The 12,015-nt window shown below is 43.1% G+C and overlaps 1 pseudogene; it reads right to left on the minus strand.

Annotated features, from left to right (window-relative positions):
• Positions 1-2,047: 2,047 nt before the first annotated feature.
• Prelid1-ps7 (PRELI domain containing 1, pseudogene 7) lies at positions 2,048-2,812 on the minus strand (annotated as a pseudogene).
• Positions 2,813-12,015: the final 9,203 nt, after the last annotated feature.

Below are 12,015 nucleotides of genomic sequence, written 5' to 3' on the forward strand. Positions count from 1 at the left end.
TGCTTCATGTGGATAGCAGGCAAAGCTGGCTCTCTCCCTTCTCCCTTTAGCCCGTGATAGTCTGACTGACTTGGATAATTTAGAGGCTTATGTAGATGTTTGTCACTAAGTCTTACCTTTAGTAGCCACATGAAAGCATACTCTTCAATTAGAGGGATTCAGATACGGTGTTAGTCTGTGTCCAAATTTTAATGACGCCTCTAAAATCAGGACCTCATTAAAATGCGAAGAGCAACTGTGTTCTCACAGAAATGTTGTGAAGGACACTACTGGGTAGATGGGTAAAGTGAAGTTTCAAGATGTTCAGAAATGGACTCAAGTGATGTCACTACTATTTCACCTTCTTCAGGCCTTCTATGTACCCAGCAGAAGGCAAGTGCTTGGAAATTTATTTTCAATGTGATGTGTCAGGACTGTGAACAATGAAAGAATGGACCAAAGTCAGATCGGAGTAGAGAAAGCCAAGTTGACTGAGTATACCGAAAAGGAGTAGTAAGCAAGGTTGGTGACAGAAGCACGGGCTTCCTCAAGACAATGAACTGTGATAGGTTCAGGAACTGCACTCGTTTTAGTGTCAGTGTCTGTCATGTAGCAAAGACAGCTCTAATTGGTCCAACAGTGGGATGGCACTGGGTTTTTAGGGTATCAGCACTGTGGTATGAAGATGTGGTTAATTTTGACTGTTCAAACTCAATCCTAAGTGCTGAGCATATTTAGCAAAAGAGCCCCTCATACCTCAGGTGGACTTGAAAGCCCAGATAGTTGGATGCTTCTAAAAGCTTCTCCAATTGGAGGTCTTCATTTTTATGCTATTGGCAAGGATATTGTCAGACTGTGGAAGGTCCCTGATAGAAACCTGCTCTTTGGGTCTCTTAATCATGGTCTTCTCTCCACGTCTACTCTGACAGAGCACCAAGCTCAGGAAAGTTTTGAGGAAAGTTGGTTGTAGGTGTCTCCTATCATAGCCCTTTTAAGTGGTGAGGAGGTACAGCTGTCTTGTATTATTCTGGAGGTAGCTATTGAGGTTTTCACAGTCTTTTTAAATTATCCTGCCTGGCCATAGCTGTAACAGGTCAATTGGAGTCCTCAGGTGCCATAGGAGGAGGCATCACATGACAATTCAAGATGGGGGAGTGGAGGTCCACGGAGCACCCAGCAGCATCATCACAGCCAAGAGCACCCCAGCACGGGCATGGCAGCAGCCATGTATTAGAATTCTTCCATATCACACTCCTGTCTCTCCTTTTGCTTCTCTGGTCCTTCTTGGTTATTGAATATTGAAGACCATGTTTAATTTGCTTTACTAGATTCACTTTCTTTTACAGAAGAGGCCTAGGGTTCTTTGCCTAATTTGGAAGTTTTTGTCTGAGGATGTCTAGCTAGCAACAGTGAGCCTCCAGGATGGTGAAAACCTTTTGAGTTCTCTGGGTCCAGTTTCGATATTTATTTATGCGTATCTTTGGCCAAGCTGGAGTAAAACAGGGCAGGAAGTTCAGTGGGGGGGGGGGTTTGGGGATTTAGCTTAGTGGTAGAGCACTTGCCTATCAAGCGCAAGGCCCTGGGTTCAGTCCCCAGCTCCGAAAAAAAAAAAAAAAAAAAGAAAAAAAAAAAAGGAAGTTCAGTGGGGTGCAAAGTACTTTATCTCAGTTTGGCATCTTTTTTTATAACAGCTATTAATATGTATTATTACTTATTAATATCAAATACATATTTGAGTTATGCCACTCCCTACACAAATCTGCATTTTATTGTGTTCCCATATGGATTGCTTTGGGAGCAGCATATTACTCATATTACCTGAGAGAGGCCTTATTAGCCACCTTTTTTTCGGGGCGGGGGCTAATCAAATGATGTGTTTATTGAGTGCCTGTTATGTGCTAAAAATTGTTCAGGGTACTTGGAGCAGAGTACAAGGAGCTCTGCCCTCCTGGAGCATACAGTCTATTGCACTGCTGTGACCTTGGGCAAGTCACTACACTCCTCTGCCCAGTAGACAGAGCTGGGCATGTTGTAGATGCTGACCAGGAGAGCGCCCTGGCCCACCACTCTAGACAGCAGAGAGGGCTGCAGGTTGATCTTCAATAATCGAGTACACTGGGGAGAAGGGAGAGGAAGTAAGTGATATGAGCTGCTGCTGCTGCTGCTGCTGCTGCTGCTGCTGCTGCTGCTGCTGCTGCTACTGCCGGGTGGCGACCTTGTTGGCCAGGTCCTTGGCCTTCTCTGTAGCTGCCAGTGTGGTCTCCTTTGCTTTCTCTTCGGCCTCTTTGTCTTTCTCAACAAGTGCTTTTGAAGGGGCTTCACCTTGTAGCTTGGCCAGAATGTATTCAAAGCCCTTCATTGTCTTGGTTACATTGCTTTTGAACCAGGCAAGATCAAATTCCTGGACAGCTCTGGAGACGCCAAATAAGCTAGAGGAGACCCAGGCTTCCCGACGGATTTCGGTCCAGCCGCTACTGTCAGAGTTCACACAGTAAACACATCATTCCTCCACCACCATCAGCCGCGCGTGGTTGATGTTCCAAGTGAAGGTGGCCATGGTCTGATTCTGTGGGTCCACAATCGATTCCTCTAGGATGTACACCGAGTGAGCAACGTTGGCAGGAAACAGTCGCTCTGTCCAACGTGGCATCTTGTTGGTCTTGGTCAGGAGTCTCCGGGACAGAAGCTTCTGGTCAGGGGTCACCTCCCGGGGCACTATGTCTTCGGTTAAGGTATGTTTGTTATAGGGATTCAGGTATCATTGCCAGAAGACAGCGAATACTTGGTTCCAGGAACTTTGGAGCATGCTCTGGCCCAGGAAATACTTCACCATCATCCCGACCCGAGTGGACTCAGCATCAGGGTGAAGAGTCCGGGGGTAGGAGCTGAGGGGCACGTGGCAAGGCGCATGCTCACCAGGCTCGCAGTTCAATCACCGTGGCCCACACCCAGGTCCCTACCGCCTCCATGAGAGGCTATAAGACTGCTAGCCATCGTTTAATGAGTGAGCAAATCTAGCTTTCTCCTCGTGAGTACAGAAAGTAATTAAAATATTATGGTCAAAGGTGATGGTGAGGACTTGGAGTGCTTTATGAAGGGTAATGATTGGGTTAAAAGAGATGTTTGTCATCTGTTTAGGTACAATCAGAGATGACAGAGGAGTCTTGCACTTTGAAAGGGTCCAGTTCTCTACTGGCTACCTCACAGAGAGGATATATGTCTTCTTAGGCATCCAGATGTGTTTGTTCTTTGTAGGTATTCACTGAGTGGTGTGTGATGGGGGTTAGTGGTAATTAGACTACAGGGGAGGTGGGCCCTTCTACTAGAAGATTTTTAAAAAGGCCAGGTTGTCTATATTTGAGAGTCTAGGGAGGCATTCGAATTTCACCAAAGAGTACTCATTCCTGGAACCTGTCAAGTATCTCTGGTTCCCAATGGACATCTCTGAGGGTCCCAAGGTACAGAGAAAAAGTTGCTATAAGGGGTCAGGCCTCTCAGCTTTAAGCATGGGGGTGAATATGCCATGCACCAGAAGCCAGAGAACAAGCTGTCACCTTAACCAGTTGTCACCCTCAGCAGGTGTCATTGGCTCTGCGCCTCTACATGACTCACGTTTGTAGAACTGGAAGAGGAGAGTTAAAGCTCCCTGGTCCCTGTTAAGTGTCACCAAATGTGATGACTTGGAGTCATGGGCAATGGAAGAATGAACCCAGCCGGATCAGAGTAGCTATGAGAAATACTAAGGAAGCCTCGGCAGGGCAGCAACAAGACCTGCCAGGCCTGAGGTGGTAGGTAAACTGGCATGGACTTTATTTGGAGTCTATATTGTTTGGGCTTTGGTTCCTGTTGTGCAAAAGAGGGCAGCCCTGATGGGATAGTGTTTGACTCTGTGTTGGGACTGAGTATATGGGGCAGCAATTCTGAGGTACAAGGCTATGTTTAAATTTGATTGGCTGAGTTGTGATTGCATTCAACAGTGCTACTCAGACTAAAGCTAGCTTGAAACTTATTTGTCCTTTCACGTCCCTGTTTTCACTGTGTTATTAGGGATGGTTCCTGGACCAGGCTTGCACTGTGGAAAGTCTCCCGTAGGGACGGACCTATTTGGTTTTGGTTCCTCAATCTCTATCTCCCTATAGCTACCGCCCTTGCTTTTTCCTTGTGTCGTAACTTGGAACACCAACAGTTGCATGAGTGTGGCAGGCACTTGCCTGTAGGAAACATAGTGGGTGTTTCTCCTAGTTCCTCTCCTAGTTAGACACAGCCGCAGTTTTCATCCATCATCTCTGAAGGAACACAGATAAATCCTGCATCATTAATTTGATCGGAGCCTGGGGAAGTTTAGCAAGGGAAACGCATCATTTTGAATAATAAGCTTCCTAACTCGACATTTCCTCCTGTATAAGAAAGTACCTGGAACTCAGGTCCATGACTGGTCCTCTAATTTATACACATGAAAGTCTGTGTCCTGAAGACTCCATTTGGCAACATTCCCAGTAATGTACAGAGGTGTGAGCTGAGGATTAATTTCTAGCCCTGTTCCAAGCCTATTACTGAACAGACTTCAAAATCCAATTAGAAATTATAATGCGATCTAACGCATCTCCAGTTCTCACAACACCCCAGGGACTTGAGGGGATGATTTACCTGGAAGGTATTTACATTTATTGCTTCCTGTATTATAAGGCCAAACATTTCTAATTTGTTATTTAAGGATTCTTACACTGAATTCTTAATTCTGCTGCTCCCTGGATTCCCATTGAATGGGAATGAAGAGCTGGTTTGGTATGGAGGAGAGAGAAGACTTCAACAAGCCCTTGAAGCAATGTGCAAGCTGCTTACTGCTTGGTGTGGCCATTAGTGGAGCAGTTAAGACTTGGACTTTTGACAAGTTAACTACTTTCCCCTCTGCCTATGAAAAGCAAGCAGCAAAAATAAATGGGAGCAATTTGAAAATTTTTTTAATTTGAACATTTAAATACAAAATAAAATTTTATAATTCCACCAAGCAGTTACTACTACCTATAATATGCTTGGCATATTTATTGAATGCAAAGCATGCGTGCGTTTGTGCACATGCAGGCACACACATGCTGAAGTGTTAGCCTTAGATGTAGACTCTTTTATTTAAATCTTTCAGCCACCTCAGGAAATGAAGATGATTATTGGTCACATTTTCTAGGTGATGTGGAATTCTCGACTCATCTCAGCAGCCTGACTAGGGGTCTCTAATCTCAGACTCTTCCAAAACCTTGAGTTTATGTTTGCATGTGGGAGACATAACAGGCTGTAAATGTTAGCATGATGTCATATTGAGGACTGCACATTTTATACTGAACTCAGTTGTGGTGTATTCTTTTCTACTTAAAATTTTTTTACACATGCTTATTCTGTCTCTAAATTATTTTAAACACAACATTTAACTTGTAGCTGGCCAATTGGTTGTATTTTTAGAAAATAGAGTATTTGTGTCTCAAAAACTTAAAACTTCAAGGTAGAGTAAAAGGTTTTTTTAAAGTATAATGAAGAATTCGAAAATATATTGGGTTATCAACATTTTACTGAAGATGAGAGGGACACTTAAGGCCTTTGCTGAGGGACATGGGAGTTAGCTAATAGTTGCCAAGAGAAGGATATCATTGCCTTCAGTGGTGTAAGAACTAAAAAGTAACCCATATGTCATAAATAAGTTTCCATCCATGCTTATGCAGGCAAACCCAATTAAACTCAATCACATAAAGGAGGACGAGAAAGTAGGAGGAAGGCTCTTTAGGGACAAAGAAGGGTTTCAATAAAAGGGGTTAAGGAAGATGCAGGATAATGGGATAAAAATAGCTAAAACTTACTATGAGGTTATGGATAACTTTACAAAACAAAATACATGGGAGCTATTCCACTGGAACACAGTACTGTCCTATTGGGCCGTCAGTCACCAGGAAACAGAACTTACTTCGGCCCTGTGGTCACAGCAGTGAAATAAGCAATACAATTCTGTGGTTTTTTTGGGTCTCTGATAGTGAGAAGGGGCACAGGTGTTGGCAGGTGCTAGAGGACACAGGAGATGGAAGGTTCTTGGGAGGTAGGTCTCCACGATGCAAGTTCCCTGAAGTCATTACCCATGATGACGTGGGCTTTTTCCAGTGATGCCACTTTTCTTGAGTCACCCAAACTTCAGGAAACATCAATTCACATATGTGTTCCTGTAGGAAAACCAAATAAACTCATTGGTTTGCCAAGTTGAGCTTGAAAGGGGTCCTTTCTTCAATGTGTCATTAGGATCCTGTCTGGAATGAGTAAATATTAACAGATCACATCCCCAAGTCTTGAGCTTGAACCCTGTTCTAGCTATTTACAGCTCTGTCACCCGAGACAGTCATTTAACCTCTTGGAAACTATAAAACAAATATGGTGCTGGTGATCTGACCCGGGATTTTCATGTGATTGGCATCCCCCTCCCCTGCCCCATCCCCTTGCATCACTGAGCTGCATTCCCAGCACACAGAGCTTGGTTTTGAGTTGAGGACTGCTCAAAGATTAAGTGGAAGGATTGCCATAGGCATGTATAGTAAATGCCAAGAAAATGTTAGCTATTGTTAGAGAGAAGGGAATAGAAAAATAATTTCAATACATGCAACACCAAACTCCATCTCTAACCAACCCACATTCAAATTTTCACCCTTAGCCTTGTCTTTCTCAGAGAAGTTTATTCTAACTGGCACCTAATGAGGAATTGCTTTTATTCTTACACATGGCTCAGGGTGAATTAAACCGTTTTTAAATTAAGTTTGGAAATGAAAATGTCTGCTTTCCTGTCAGCTTTTTTTTTCTCTTTGTTATTCAATCACTAACAAGAGGTTTGGAGTATGAGTCTGCTTATTTGAAGAGGCAGAAATCTGATTTCCATAACTAGTTTCAGTCTCAAAGGAGAAGAGACAGGGAGTAATTGCTAAACAGAAATGGTGGACAAATCCTACTCGATAGTCCAGGCAGCTTAAGCCACCCACCCGGACGAAGCCAGCGTTGTTGTAAAGTCAGCAGGGCATTTGCCAAATGTTCTCAACTCCAAATCTGTATGCAGACTTTTCAGGTTGTTGAGGTCTGAGGGAGAGCACCAGGCCACACAGTCTTTAGTTAGAAGGACTGAGAAGGGGGTTGGGGATTTGGCTCAGTGGTAGAGCGCTTGCCTAGCAAGCGCAAGGCCCTGGGTTCGGTCCCCAGCTCCGAAAAAAAAGAATAGAAAAAAAAAGGGGGGACTGAGAAAGGAAAGGAGCCCCTCACCCAGAACTCTGACTGGAGACTTTACTGAGAGATAACTCCAGCACAGCTACCAGCTGCTTAAGGCCTTTCTTCCATCCCAGATATAAACCTATAAATTTCCAGGAATCTCACAAGAATCTACATTTACAGGAAGAAGGCATGTACCTGTTGTACAACCCTAGTGGCTCCTGGAAATAATCATTAACACTACGATTACACCCAAGGCATCTCCAGAGAGATACCTGACTTTCCTATAAAAAAACAGAAGATGAAAAAAGAGAGGGAATTTATTAGCAACCTTTAAAACCTTTTTCAATTGCTCTTTTTGATTAAAAAAAAAAAGTACATGTGTATTTTGCCTGCATGTTACCATATGTGTGCAGGCAGTACTCATGGAATTCAGAGTTGGGCATTGAATCTCCTGGAACTAAAGTTACAGACAGTCATTAGCTGCTGCGTGGATGCTAGGAATCTAATACAGGCCCTCTGGCAGAGCAGTCAGACCTCTTAACTGCTAGGCTGGTTGTATAGCCCCAACCATCTTGTTTATAAGTAATATTTTTTTATCTAATCTCTGAAATTTTCATAAATGATCTTGGTCATTTACACCTCACATTTCTACAGCCTAAGTCCCCAGGACCTCCTCCAACGAACTTCCCTCACAACCTCATGTTTTGATTGTTCGTTCGATAACCTAACAAGTCCAATTAGTGCTTCTCATCTTGGCACAGATGTGGGATCATTTACTGGGACATTGCAGTCTGCCAGTGGCCACCCACTCAAAGAAAACCGGCTCTCCATAAACTGCCAATAGTTAAAGTGGGGCCCTACTAGCCTCTCCTGACTCCATGCTGGATTCTTAATTGGTGCAGGTAAACACAGCTGCTGTGGATTCATGTGCAACAACCGTGTCATGTCCAGAAGAGGGTCTGTCAGCTTTTCTTCTCACCCTCTAGTTTGTGAGTTCTCTCATCACTTCTTCCAAGCCGCTCCTTGGGACTTACGGTTGGAGAAGGGGCAGGTTGATACGGATGTTCCTTCTGTGACTGAACACTCACAGATGCTTATTCCCAGGCCAGCCTTTTGCCTTAACCACGACCTACTACGATGAGAAGCTTTCTGAGCAAGATGGAGAACACCACAGGTCTGTGGATATGAACATCAATACATAGAACACAGTTTGATGGCATGACCGTTTAGAACAACTGAGCTCTTCTCCTAGGAACTAGGATCTCCTAAGCTATTCGTTTTATTCATTTTAACTGTACCAGAAGGAATTCCTTCCTACAGAGCAACCTTGGCACTACTGCATGTTGTCCTGCAGGTCAGTATCATGGCATGAAGAGCCCAGTGATGGATAAAACTGATACATCTTTTCTCACTCAGAAACATGAATAGAAACTTCCAGAACTATGAAAACTAATCCCTGGGAAGACAGTTTCCTGTTTTTTTTTTATTGTTGACTTTGTAGGAACCCTCTGTTATGCAGCTTGATAGCCTCCATAGTTGGGTTGACGGCTAATGCTAAGGCAGTGTTCTCGATATCCTCTGAGGAGAGCATGCCCACTCTTGTCTCAATCTTTTTTCCTACTACCCTTTTTCTGAGTATTCTTGTGTAAGCCTTTATTAAGACAATTTTAACAAAATGTTGAATTCTTCTGCATCAAAGCCATGCTTTCCTTGACTCAGTTGAGGTCCCATAAGTCTGTGGAACAACATCAATATGCCAAGGTTAACAATAGAAAGCTGTGTCCTTGTCCCCTTACCACTGACATGAGTAAGAGTAAGGCAGTTGGCACTTCCAAGAAATTCTAGAGCAACCATCCCAGGAAACTGAGGCATAGTATCCCAGGGTTGAAGATGGGACACATTTTCCCATACTTTGAGACAGCCAAGGACAGCAAGCGTCTCTTCATAAGCTTATGTTCTATTTCTGTGTCTTGTGTGCCCAACTGTGCCATTTTCCAGTTAGATAGTTGTGGTCTTACTACCAACTCTCTGGGGCTTCTTCACATATTCTAATTGCAAGTTCTAGGTCAGGCTGTGTTGTGAGTACTTTCTGTAGCTTGTAGGGCTGCCTTCCTACCGTGGTTTTCAATGAGCCAAACTGTTAAATTATGAGGGAGTTCAATTTATTAATTTTGAAAAGTATACCTCTGAGAAACACAATTTGAAGAACAGACTCTTCAACGGTCTGTGGATAATCTAATAAAGTGCTGTAATTTGAGCATATCCCCTAAGAGTTCAGATGTTTGGAAGTTAATAGTATTTTGAGGTAGGGATATGAGGAAGCAATTAGAATGAAATGAAGTCATGAGAGTGAGGGAAAGATGGAGAGATTTGAGCTAGCATTTACCTCACCTGTGATGGCCTTTGCCATGTTACCAAGTAATGAGGCCAGTGCCAAGCAGATGTTGACATCCTGCTTGGATTTGCCAGTCTATAGAAATGGAAGCAGAGTAAATCTTCATTCTTTATAATTGTCCAGTTTTGGGTATTTAGTTATAGTAGACAGAAACACTGATTATTTGAAGAAGCAGAAAGTCATCAAGAATGAAGCAATACATAGGCAATATTAGATAGGCAATATGCCAAATATTAGAATATAACAACATTAATCCTTTTTCTCCTCCATTTTAACCAGATATGGTTTCCATTTTAACCAGATAAGGGGGCTTAGGTACAAAGAGGGTAAGTGATTTGCTCAGTGTGCTGGTTTGAATAAGAATGCCCGCCCAAAGGCTCATATATTTGAATGCCTAGTCACCAAGGGTGGAACTATCTAGAAGGATTTTAATTGATGTTGTCTTATTGGAGAATGCACCACTGGGGTTGGGATTCAAGGTTCCAAAAGCCAATTCTGGGACAAGTGCACTTCTCTCTGCCTATGGGTCTGATGTAGAACTCCCAGCTGCTTCTCTAGCACCGTGTCTGCTTGTCTGCCAACATGCCCCTTCGCTATATGACAATGGACTAAACCGCTGAAATTGTAAGCAAGTCCCCCAAATAAATGTTTTCCTTTATAAGAGTTCCTGTGGTCATGGTGTCTTTTAACAGCAATAGAACACAGACTAAGACACTCAGTAAGTTGTTTAATGATTGAATCAGAATCAAATGTGAATTGTCTGATTCACAGCTACTGCTCAATGAGATCGCTATTCTCTGTCTCTCTTTGTCCCCCCCGAACCCCCACTCAGTGTGTGTGCTTTCAAAACAATTTCCCTCAGCAGATGTTAAAATATTGTGATGGAAAGTTTCACACATGTGAAATAATCAAAGGTTACAGAAGTGCTTCTTCCAGTGTCGGTGACTCCTGTTGAATGCTGTCCTCATTGACATCTCTACTCCTTTTATTATTCTGAAGCAAACCCTAGACATCATATTATTTTTTCCTAATTATTTCAGTTCATATCCTGAAAGATAAAAGCTCCTTAAAACTTGTCCCATTGCCATTATTGCCCCATACAACTCACCTGAGTTCTGTAGTATCACAGAGGGTTTTAGAGGAACCTGCTGACCCATGTGTGACCTCGCTCTTCTGGCCTTGAAAATATTGCTCAGAACAGTTGTAGCACACTACTGACAGAATGTATCAGGGTTGCCAGATAAAACAATGCTTGGTTAATGAAATTTGAATTTTATTATTATTTTTATTGGACTTTAAAATTTTTTTTTCTTTTTCTTTTTCTTTTTTTTGGAGCTGGGGACCGAACCCAGGGCCTTGTGCTTGCTAGGCAAGCACTCTACCACTGAGCTAAGTCCCCAGCCCCTTAAATTTACATTTCAAATGTTATCCCCTTTCCAGGTTTCCTGTACATAAACCCCCACCCTACCCTCCCTCCCCCTTCTTCTATGAAGGTGTTCCCCCACCCATCCACCCACCCCTCCCCAACTTCCTGCCCTGACATTCCCTTACACTGGGGGACAGGGGTGTCAAGCTTTGTCAGGACCAAAGACTTCTTCTCCCATTGGTGTTCAACAAGGCCATCCTCTGCTATGTGTACAGCTAAAGCCATGGGTCTGTCCATGTGTAGTCTTTGGATGGTGGTTTAGCCCCTGGGAGCTCTGGTTGGTTGGTATTGTTGTTCTTAAGGGGTTGCAAACCCCTTCAGCTCCTTCAATCCTTTCTCTAATTCCACCAATGGGGACCCCGATATCAGTTCTTATTTGGCTGTGATCATCTGCCTCTGTTAATGTCATGCTCTGGCAGAGTCTCTCAGGAGACAGCTATATCAGAGTTTTGTCAGCATGCACTTCTTGGCATTAGCAATATTGTCTGGGTTTTGATGGCTGTATGTATATGGGATGGATCCCCAGGTAGGGCAGACTCTGAATGGCCTTTCCTTCAGTCTCTGCTCCAAACTTTGTCTCTGTATTTCTTCCTATGAACATTTTTTGTTCCCCCATCTAAGAAGGACTGAAGCATCTGCACTTTGGTCATCCATATTCTTGAGCTTCATGTGGTCTGTGGATTGTATCATAGGGTAATCTGAGCTTTTGGGCTAATATCCACTTATCAGTGAGTAAATATCATGTATGTTCTTTTGTGATTGGGTTACCTCACTCAGATTGATATTTTTTAGTTCCATCCATTTGCCTATAAATTTCATGGAGTCATTGTTTATAATAGTTGAGTAGTACTCTATTGTGTATATGTACCATATTTTCTCTATGAATTCCTCTGTTGAGGGACATCTGGGTTCTTTCCAGCTTCTGGCTATTATAAATAAGGCTGCTATGAACATAGTGGAGTATGTGTCCTTGTTATATGTTGGAACA

This window comes from Rattus norvegicus, chromosome 15 (assembly GCF_021556685.1).
Source record: "Rattus norvegicus strain SHRSP/BbbUtx chromosome 15, alternate assembly SHRSP_T2T, whole genome shotgun sequence".
NCBI lineage: Eukaryota > Metazoa > Chordata > Mammalia > Rodentia > Muridae > Rattus > Rattus norvegicus.